An 11,261-nucleotide genomic window follows, 5' to 3' on the forward strand; every position below is an offset into this window, starting at 1 on the left:
CCAAGGTAAAAGACACATGAAAGTTTCATACTGAGTTGAGTAGTTTCCGAGCTTCGTCTCCGGCTAGCTCGCGCCCGCCCTTAGCCCAAATCTGAGTGATAAATCTGTTTCCAATGCTACGGGCTTCACCGGGAATATCAACCAAGTCTGATGATGAGAGGCTGAAGGTTGGCTTGTTCACTGTTTTGGCATGAGTACATCCGGCCTTTAAAAATGCAGCAGCTATGCCACAGAAGCTAACAGAGCACAGAAATCCCCGTGCCCAGTTATAACTTTATTGAGTGCTTCAACTTCATTTTCAATGTGCTCGAAAGCTTTGGGGATGTCTTCAGCCGAAGGAGCAATTTCTTCAGAACTAGCCCCAACCGAGTTGAATATTCCTTTTAGTCGGCCTACACAACGGGTGGCGAAATCCGTGCACTTATTCCGAAGGTCTTTCAGTGACTCCTGTAGCTTCGTATTTTTCTTAGCTTCGGCTTCAGCTTTTACTTGTAGTTCTTTTGTTTCCTGCTCGAAGCGCTCTAATTCTTTCTTTAAAGTTGTTTCAGCATGGTCAAGTTCCTCGCTTAATTTAGTATTTTGAGATTGAACATCCGCGAAGGAACCTTCGGCTGCTGGCATCAGAAAATCTTTCTCCTCTAGAGAAGCTTCGGGATCCTTTATTTTATTCTCTAAGCCTTCAATTATAATCTCGTTTTCTTATCTTCGTTATCTTGCTGTATTTTCAAAGCTTTGCTCAGCAGCATGCTCTGCAACAACAAGTTATAGTTAGAACATTTAATTCACCGCGAAGATGATAATAATAACAATCTAGTCAAAGGCCTCACCTTGAAGTTGGAATAAAATAAGCTAACGACAAGATGTTGCCGTCGGTAGCAGCTGATATCAGCCTCTAGCTTTGGAAAGCCAACATTCTTGGATAGAGTGTCGACTATCTTTGCCCCGGCGAGCAAATTCCCGCAACTCTGACTTGTCCTCTTCAGACAATTCTTGGCCGCCCAGGTGTCGAAGATCGAAGTATTTTTCGCCCGAAGGACTAGTGTCAATTTCCTTTTCTTTGCTTGGTGCTGCGGCCATTTCTTCCTCTATAGCCACATCTTTAACCACATCTGATATGAGCCTATCAATATCTGACATTGTTGTTTTGGCTTCACCAGTGTTTTTGACTTCGGCAGCAGCATCAGCTTCTGCATTCGCAGCAGTCACTATTTTAGTCGGGAGGCTAAAGGCAATGTTCGCTCGATGGCTTACATCACGTTAACTATTCGTCGTTTCTTTTGCCCTTCAACCTTCTCTTTTGCAGCTGAAGGTTCTTCTTTCTTCTGTAAAAATTGTGTCAGTTCTGGTCCCAGAGGACTTAGCAGCTTGAGGTGAAGGGAATCAGTCATTACCTTTAAAATTTCTGCTACTTCGGCAGCAGAGGGCGTTGAAGGAGCTTCTTCTCCGGTCTCATCTACCTTCGGCTCAGTAGTGGGCATCATGTCAAGCTTTCGCTTTTTATAGATTGTCGCTTTTGGCCTAGGAGCTGTCTTTGTTTTCTTTAAAATTTTCTCATCTTCCTTTATTAGCCGAGCAGCTCGCCTACTCAGGTTGCTGACGATCCTTTTCCTTTTCACCCCTTCGGCCCCTTTGTCAAGCCTTTCGTAGTCTGGGTATTCGAAGTTTAACACGTCCATCACCCGATTCAGCCTTCGTTTTGGCTGGGTGCCGAAGGCAACAGTCATCAGTTGGTCCTCTTTCTTGGTGTAGTTGCTAAGAATTTCATTGCACATTATCACGATCATTTCTAGCCACTCTTGGCATGGCTTCTTGAATTATTTCTCAAATTTAAATCGGTAAGGGAGCCGAACAAGTTCATACTTTTTGCCCCCTCCTTCTTCTTAGGCATTCCCCAGCCACTAGAGGTCGGAAATATTCTATTTGCCAAATACTCTTGCACTAGATCTCTAGTGCTGATTTCGGCTGCTACCACTCTGAATTCTACTTCAACTACTTGGCATGGGGAGCCAAGCTGCATGTGGCACAAAGGCCTTGTCATCCCAAAGCTCAATTTCAATGGACTCATGACCATAGTCATTAGCTTTTCCCTTCTCTTCTCATCTGCCTTACTGTAAAACCATTCGCTTGTCCAACCGGTCAGGCACTTGGTATGATAGCCGAGAACCAGGGCCTTCGTATCCTTCCAATACGCAAAGTTGTAACAACTGAAGTTCTTATGAAGACCATCTGCTTTGGCCTTCATTTGGTAGTGCAGCTCGTGTACCCGGCAGAAAGCTTCGGCATTAAGACTCATACCCTGGCTTCGAAGAGCCCATATGTAGACACTAAGTCTAACGATTGAATTAGGTGTCAACTGATGAAAGTATATCTTAAAATTTTTCAAAACTTCTCCAATCATCCCATATAGGGGGAAACGAAGTCCTGCCCTGAAGAAGCATACAACTTCATCATCTTTTGGTTCCGGAACCACTTCCTCCCCAGCGAAGCGAACAAGTTTGCTCTCATCTTCTCCAAAATAACCCAGCTTCTTCATCATAATCATATCAAAATATTGTAGTCTTCCTTAGCTTCGTCATTGCTCCCATCTTCAGCTGCAATCTACTCAACTTCGGCAGCTTCATCTTCGTGAACAGCTTTTTCCGTTACCACTAGACCTCATCGCCTCATCATTTCTGATATTGGCACTGTCTCTGTTGTCTCAACATCATCTCCCTCGCGGGACACGCTAGCGGTGGATCTCACTCGAGCCATCTCAAGTTTCGTGGTTCCTTAAGCCGAAGCTGATCTCAAGCGACGAAGTGTTTGCTCGAAAATGCAATACAGAAAGCTTCGACTATGGTTAAAATTTTTAACAGCGCAACAGTGCGATGGCAATGAATGTTGTGGTAACTCCTCACCAACCTGTCTGTTTATATAGTGCTGCAGGGGGAGAAGGCGAACCACCATACCGCTCGCACTGGCTGAGCGGTGGACCGTCCGGCGTACATAATATTATAATCGTTGCTCGGCAACGAACTCAGGGAAGGTGTTTTTTGGACCTTCGGCATTCCGAATCCTTCATGTCTTTCGCGGATCGAGCTCGTTATGAAAAACGATATAGCACCACGAAGGGCTACTGTTGGGGGTCTTCTTTCTTGCTAAAGGTCCCCAAGGCAAAAACACCTTTGGCAGAATACTGTAAAAATATACGCAACATGAAGGTACAGCCCGAAGATGATGCGAACAGAAGCCGAAGCTATAACTGAAGGAGCTTCGGCTTAGTATTATGATGAAGGCGAAGGACGATACCGACTTAAGGAGGAAAAGACTATCTAGTCCTTAATAGTTCGTATTATGATTACAATTAGTTATCAGGGACATAAATGTAATTTTGTCTAGGTTGCATCCCATGCCTATAAATAGATGAACAGTACCCCCGTACTGTTCACGATGGATTGTAATCTCTCTCGCGTCATCTTTGTATCCCCACCTCCTGGCAAACCGAAGGTATAATTGTATTATGAACATCATTAATGTTAATTCTAATATGTGAATATGAATATAAATAAATTGTGAGAATCTGTCCATCATCTTTCATTCTCTAATGTTTTTTCACATCCTTATTCATATTTATATTCATATTCATATTCATGCACTGAGATGATGAAGGTACGTCCTTCATGACCTTCGTCTGGATATCATTATGTCTGAAAGGAAATAATGCTACGAAGGACGAAGGTCTTTAACCATTAACAATTGTGTTGCCTTGTTCTTGATTAATATCATTTGAGAACAAGGACCAACAGTGCTCTCATGACCCCTAAATGAAACAAAAAGAGGCATATGTCTATCTTATTTCATTTGTTATATCATATTGAAATCTCCAAGGAAGCCATGACATAACACAACTCAAAAATAGTTTCCTGATGAAGAACATGTGAAAGAAGAACCGAGTACACCACATGAACATGACAAACCATCCTCTTTGAAACCAATTCCTAGGATGTTGGTTAAAAGATTACCCCGAAGAATAAGAGGGCTCAACCACTCAACATTGATGACATTTTAGAAGAATGGGTCCTTATGTCTAAAACTTTGGTTTAGTGGCTTGATGTATCAAACTAGTTGCATGAACTTTTATTGTAGCCATCTAATGTAAGGTACTTAATGTATGTGACAATTTTGTATGAACCTTCATGGATGAGACACTTATGCATTACATGCTGTGATACTTGATGTATCAGACCTTATCATAGCTGTAAGCATAACATCACAACACATCTTTATTTACATGGTGTCATAGCTATAACAACATAACACATCTTTATTTCATACCAACAAAACACGGACCAGTAAGACCAAACCATAGCAGTTTTATTTCATAGAAGGTTCAACAGATACATCAAGGCATACAAACATGACATACACACTGGTCAAGGAACAACACATACAGTCTGGACACACATATCTTAGATAGAAATAACTAACAGATAAACTCATAGAAACCCTAAATAACAACTCTAAGACAACATGATACAAAACAACAACTCAACAATCAAGCAGCTGGTCCACGATTCATGCAGTGATCCTCGATCTCTTCCAGTTTAACACGTGGTCATCCTCTCAATCGACATAATCTTCTTCATCAACCTCTAGGTAGAAGTTGTGTGGATTGAACTCCATAATCTCCACAAAAATCAGATTGGGTCCTATGTAGATGTCGATGCACCTTAATTTTGTTTCATCAAGTGTCACATCGGGATTTAATGGATAAAGCCAGGTGCATCTCATATGTGCACCAAAGAAGAACATCACATATAATGACAAAGTGTATAGAGATAAATGTCATAAATATCATTATTACATAGCGGAAGTCTTACAAAAATAAAGGATAACAATAAAGCGAATTAAATATTATTCCTTGGCGCCATCAAGCTGACTGGGAGAAACCACCTAGATGATCTCGTACTCTTCGTTGTAGGGCTCCTCCTGGACCACCTATTCTTCTCCTGTGGGGGGTTTATATATCACAAGGGTGAGCTCACAAAAGATCATAGCTCAACAAGTTGTGGGGAATAATGTGCATAAACTCACCAAAGGTGGGAGTTCATGTGAAGTGTCAGGCTGATCCACAAATAAGAGTTAAAGCTAAGCATTGCTTTTAATAAGTTGGTCAAATTTTATTAGCTGTTACTAAATATAAGTAGATACCAAACCAGAGCAATAATAGATCAAAATTAATAATAAACTACAATGTGATGCAAATGACAAATTGAATTTAATTTCATAAATTAATCATGCGAGAGTCTTGAGATGCTCATGATAGCGAGCACAGCTAGTATACCAGTTTTACATTCTGCAGAGATTGTACCCTATACCCACAAGTCCCGTCTAGCCTAGGTTTGCAAGGCCATTAGATAGTGCCGAGGTGAATGGCTAGAGATCCACTACGAGGCCTTTACAAAGTTCCACTAGCTTCAGAAAACCCACTACAGTTTCTAGGAAGAGCAATGCAGGAATGCCCCGTCTGACCGCCATCGCAGCAAAATCAACCCGAGAACCTCCCTACACACCTACTCCCCTACTGCCCTTGCCCCTTTCGGGTAAGGCAATCCTTCACTAGCTTTCCTAGTTAGTCAGCCAAGGGCATTCCATTCCACCCTTGTGATGGCACGTGTTTCTCAAGTTAAGCTCCATGTTCCAATTAACATAATAGTCTTATCATGAACAGAAATAGAACAATAATTAAGAATGATCATGTGTAGTAGTTATCTCAACACCCAAAACCATATATAGCAATAGCAAAGACTACCCAAAAGTTTAGGGGTAAACAAGATGTAATGGTAACCAGACAAGGGTGGCCTATTGGCCCCATCAAAATTAAGCCTATGCATGATAAAATGGTTATATAGAACACTATTGGGTAAATAAAAGTGGTCAAGGGCACAACTTGCCTTCAATGAGCTCCTGCTCAGCAACTTCTACCTGTTGAACACCTGGATCCTTAATCACTTGCTTGTCTACTCGCCACAAAACAAACAAACATGGTACAAAGGATAAATTAGCATCACACCAAACATGAGTATAGAATACATAATAATAATCTACGCATTGTAACGAGATCATAGGAACAAGAATAACTAAATTTGGATTTATAGATTTCAAGTTATGATTTTCCGAAGGTTTTATGTGTTTGGTACGAAATTAATTAAGGAATCAATTCTAATATAGGTTTCATGCTAAAACAGAGGTACTAAGTGGTAAACAATATTAATACAAAATTATAGGAACTGGAATGGATTAAAAAGGAGTTAGAATGAATTTTCTAGGAATTAAACAAGTTTCTACAATTATTTTTACCTTTTCGTAATGTATTTATCTAGTTTTCCATTTCTGTGGGCTGCGCGCAACATTAACAGAAAGCAAAGGTGCTACTATGCAAAAGTCCTCAGACTCAGAACGCCTTGCGCTGGACTACAGGTTATTTCTAAACAGGGATGTGGTCTCTTTTGTAAAGTCTCACGGCCGAAGGGGTATCCGTTGTCCAGGCCAACCCGATCTGAAATCAAGGGATCATATTAGATCCCGATCGCCCCGTGAATCGTTAAGGCCTTGTTCGGTTACATGGGATATAATCCCATCATGGATTTAATCCGGGTATGGATTGGGTGAATCCATATCTCACACTCAATCCCATGGTGGGATTAAATCCATCAACAAATCCATGTGACTTTCAAAGCTAGTTATTCTTTTGATCCATGGATTCTAATGTAAACTTGTGCAATATCTCATGGATTTGTTCCATACCTAATGGGCTATGGATAGAATCCATGTCTTCCATAGTTTAAAAAATTCTCAAACCTTTAGGTTATATTCCATGATGGGTTTAACCGAATAAAAAAAATTAAGTAGTCATGGATTATTTTGGGGCATGGATTGAGGCATGGATTTAATTCTAATCCATGCTAATCCAGAGCGGGATTGGTGTAAACGAACAAAGCCTAAGTCAGACTGGTCACTGGATTAAGAATCAATAGTGCAGATCCTAAGTGAACCAGATCGACTGAGAACCGACCGATCGCCGATCGACGGCCCACGACTGATTACCGAAACATTACGGCTGGATAAGATCCTACACGTTCATCATAGAATCATTGGCTCAGATGTTGCCCAATCCGATTGAATCGATGCCGTTGGTAAGCGATCCAACGGTCTCGCCCCAGCCACGCCCATGTGTTCATGCCAGTGGCGGTGCGCCCATAAAACACGGCGGCGCTAGCGCCAGCCACAAGCCGATTTCCTAATCCCTGCCTAGAACACGAATCCGATGCTTCCAACACGAAGCCAGGACTGAGATGAGAGCGTGGATGGACTTGTTACCGAGAGCTGTGTAGCCACTTCTTCTCTCCCTAAGGTTATGCGGATCCACGGCGTGCAGGAACTCCGGTGTGTAATTGCGGCTTCTAGGTGACGAATCGCTCCGGGCGTGTGTGTGAGAGTCATTAAGGGGGTGCAATGACCAGCACCAGTCGTTCACCGAGGTCCGCCCGATGCAGTGCCCGTGAAGCGACGTCGGTGGCGATGCACACATTCTAGCCAATTGGCGGTGGGAGCTAAGCCTTGTGACCGAGTTGAGCCCGCGAGGTATACGAGGGGGAAGGAGAGGGTGCAACTTATGTCGAAGGAGAAGGTCGGCCAGGGTCCCTTAACGGCCACAGAGATTCACGGCACGCCCCCGCCACGTACGGTGAGGTCGTTGGGAGGGAGAGGACTGACAATACAGGCCCACTGGATAGAGGGATTGAGGGTAAGGTGGAGGGAACGGCTCATGCGTGGGGTCCCCAAAGTAGTGACTCGAGTGTATTGAGGCGCCAGGCCACTGGTCCCACACATCAGTGCAGCGTGGACGTGGACTCACGCGGTGAGGCTGGCGAGTTGGACCCTTATGTCGGTGCCAGCTACTGCTTGGGTCGAGCACGGGTGGGTTGGGCCGGCCAGTGGTAAGTCGGCCTAGTGCGAGGTTCCTGTCTTTTTTTTCTTTTTCCTCCTATTGTTTTCTCTCTCTTTATTTTAGATTTCAAAATTTAAACTTCAATTTGGTTGTGAGTTTCACATGCACAAACTCAATCCCAGTATAATAAGATTATATTTATTTATATAATTATGTTTCTTTATATACTATTTCCTTCCTCTTCCTCTTTTCATTGTCATTTTAAATTTCTAGATTTGGGGCACTAATTCATTTTATTATTGCCACTCTTATTAAATGCACAAATACACGAACTCCAGCATGATGCATATGTTGTTTAGTTGTCACTAGTCAAGTAATCACTTTAAATGTGGTTTTGCATGGGTTCTGATAAATAGAGGACACAAGATATGCTGAGACTGACTCAATCCTTATTATTTACAATTTTGGGTATTACAAATCCTATCCCCCTTAAAAAGAATCTCGACCTCGAGATTAGGAAGAATTAGGCAAGATATAGGGAAATTCTATTCGAAGCTCTTCTTCTCTCTCCCAAGTGGCCTCATCTTCACCGCAGTGGCTCCATTGCACTTTGCACATTTTTATGACCTTATTCCTTGTAAGCCGAGTCAGAGTGTTAATGATCTTGGTAGGATACACCGTTTAAGTCAGATCACCTTGAACAATGAGTTCTTCCATTGGTAACTGTTCCTTAGGGACACAGAGACACTTCTTGAGTTGAGACATGTGGAACACATCGTGTACATCAGACAGATGATCAGGTAGTTCAAGCTGGTAGGCCATCTCCCCAACTCGCCTAAAGATTCTGAAGGGTCCAATAAAGCGAGGGGATAGTTTGCCTTGAACTTTGAATCTTCTCATTCCACGAATCGGTGACACCTTTAGGTACACGTGATCACCCTCTTCGAATTCCAGTGGTCTTCTTCGATTATCAGCATAGCTCTTCTGCCGAGTTTGTGCTACCCTCAAGTTCTCCCAGATCATATGGACTTGTTCTTCTACCTCTTGAATAATTTCAGGCCCAAAGAACTGTCTTTCTCTAGTCTGATCCCAATACAGTGGAGTTCTACACTTTCTACCATATAAAGCTTCAAATGGTGACATTTTCAGACTGGCCTGGTAACTATTTGTCGGCGTTTCGACCCCGGGGGGTCCCTGGACCGACGAGTAAATTGTCGCCGCGTGCCCCAGCCCAGATGGGTCGGCACGAGACGGAGCGCGAAGGGGGGAAAAACCGGAGAGAGTCAGGCATAAAAGGGGAAACCCGCGGCCTTCGTGTTTGTCCCGCGCCCAGGTCGGGCGCGCTTGCAGTAGGGGGTTACAAGCGTCCGCGTGGGAGGGAGCGAGAGGCCTACACGCGCCGTCCCGTCCTCCCCGCGCGGCCAACCCTCTGTAAGAGGGCCCTGGACCTTCCTTTTATAGGCGTAAGGAGAGGGTCCAGGTGTACAATGGGAGATGTAGCAGTGTGCTAACATGTCTAGCAGAGAGGAGCTAGTGCCCTAAGTACATGCCGTCGTGGCAGCCGAAGAGGTTTTGGCACCCTGTTCATGAGATGTCGTGGCCGTCGGAGGAGCGCTGGAGCCTGGCGGAAGGACAGCTGTCGGGGCTGTCGAGTCCTTGCTGACGTCTCCTTGCTTCCGTAAGGGGGCTGAGAGCCGCCATCGTCATGGAGCACGCGGGGCGCCATCATTATTTGTTTTACCGGGGCGAGCCAGATGGGACGCCGGTCTTGTTCCCCGTAGCCAGAGGTAGCTAGGGGGTAGGGTAATGATGGCCCCTCCTGTGACGTGGTCGGTCCGAGCCCTGGGTCGGGTGAGGTCGAGTCTGTCTTCCGAGGTCGAGGTCGAGTCCGAGCCCCTGGGTCGGGCGAGGCGGAGACCGTCGGGTGAGGCCAGGGCCGAGTCCGAGCCCTGTGGTCGGGCGAGGCGGAGTTCGTCGTCTTCCGGGGCCGAGGCCGAGTCCGAGCCCTAGGGTCGGGCGAGGCGGAGTTCGTCGTCTTCCGGGGCCGAGACCGAGTCCGAGCCCTGGGGTCGGGCGAGGCGGAGTTCGTCGTCTTCCGGGGCCGAGGCTGAGTCCGAGCCCTAGGGTCGGGCGAGGCGGAGTTCGTCGTCTTCCGGGGCCGAGACCGAGTTCGAGCCCTGGGGTCGGGCGAGGCGGAGTTCGTCGTCTTCCGGGGCCGAGGCCGAGTCCGAGCCCTGGGGTCGGGCGAGGCTGAGTTCATCGTCTTCCGGGGCCGAGGCCGAGTCTGAGCCCTGGAGTCGGGCGAGGCGGAGTTCGTCGTCTTCCGGGGCTGAGGCCGAGTCCGGGCCCTGGGGTCGGGCGAGGCGGAGTTTCCTATGGCGCCCGAGACCGGACTTGGCTACTGTCGGCCTCACTCTGTCGAGTGGCACAGCAGTCGGAGCGGCACAGGCGGCGCTATCTTCTTGTCAGGTTGGTCAGTGGAGCGGCGAAGTGACTGCGGTCACTTCGGCTCTATCGACTGACAAGCGCGCGTCAGGATAAGGTGTCAGGCCATCCTTGCATTAAATGCTCCTGCGATACGATCGGTCGGCGTGGCGATTTGGCCAAGGTTGCTTCTTGGCAAAGGCTGGGCCTCGGGCGAGCCGAAGGTGTGTCCGTTGCTTGAGGGGGCCCTCGGGCGAGACGTAAATCCTCCGGGGTCGGCTGCCCTTGCCCGAGGCTGGGTTCGGGCGAGGCGAGATCGTGTCCCTTGAGTGGACCGAGCCTTGACTTAATCGCACCCATCAGGCCTTTGCAGCTTTGTGCTGATGGGGGTTACCAGATGAGATTAGGAGTCTTGGGGGTACCCCTAATTATGGTCCCCGACAGTAGCCCCCGAGCCTCGAAGGGAGTGTTAATACTCGCTTGGAGGCTTTTGTCGCACTTTTTTGCAAGGGGACCGGCCTTTCTCGGTTGCATTTTGTTCCGGTGGGTGCGCGCGAGCGCACCCGCCGGGTGTAGCCCCCGAGGCCTCGGAGGAGTGGTTTGACTCCTTCGAGGTCTTAATGCGTTTCGTGATGCTTCGGCTGGTCTGGTTGTTCCCTCATGCGAGCTGGTCGTAGCCCGGGTGCACGGTCGGGTTCCAAGTTCTCGGGCTGGTATGTTGACGCTGTCAACGGTTTGGCCGGAGCCGGGTTCGCGAGAGCAGCCCCCGAGCCTCCACACAGAGCGAGAGGATGGTCAAGGACAGGCTCGACTTTTTTACATACGCCCCTGCGTCGCCTTTCCGCAAGGAGGAGGGGGGAAAGCGCCATGTTGCCCTTGGAGGGTGCCGAACATGGTGTCTCCGGTG

General features: G+C 46.7%; 1 long non-coding RNA gene across 1 annotated transcript; it reads right to left on the reverse strand.

The window, feature by feature from the left end:
* Nucleotides 1-5,932: 5,932 nt before the first annotated feature.
* LOC103653418 (uncharacterized) lies at nucleotides 5,933-7,796 on the reverse strand. Its single transcript, XR_565472.3, has 2 exons — nucleotides 7,360-7,796; nucleotides 5,933-5,999 (listed from the first exon to the last, which is right to left on the reverse strand). It is a non-coding gene; the product is annotated as an uncharacterized lncRNA (long non-coding RNA).
* Nucleotides 7,797-11,261: the final 3,465 nt, after the last annotated feature.

Source organism: Zea mays, chromosome 4 (assembly GCF_902167145.1).
Source record: "Zea mays cultivar B73 chromosome 4, Zm-B73-REFERENCE-NAM-5.0, whole genome shotgun sequence".
In the NCBI taxonomy this organism is placed as follows: Eukaryota; Viridiplantae; Streptophyta; class Magnoliopsida; order Poales; family Poaceae; genus Zea; species Zea mays.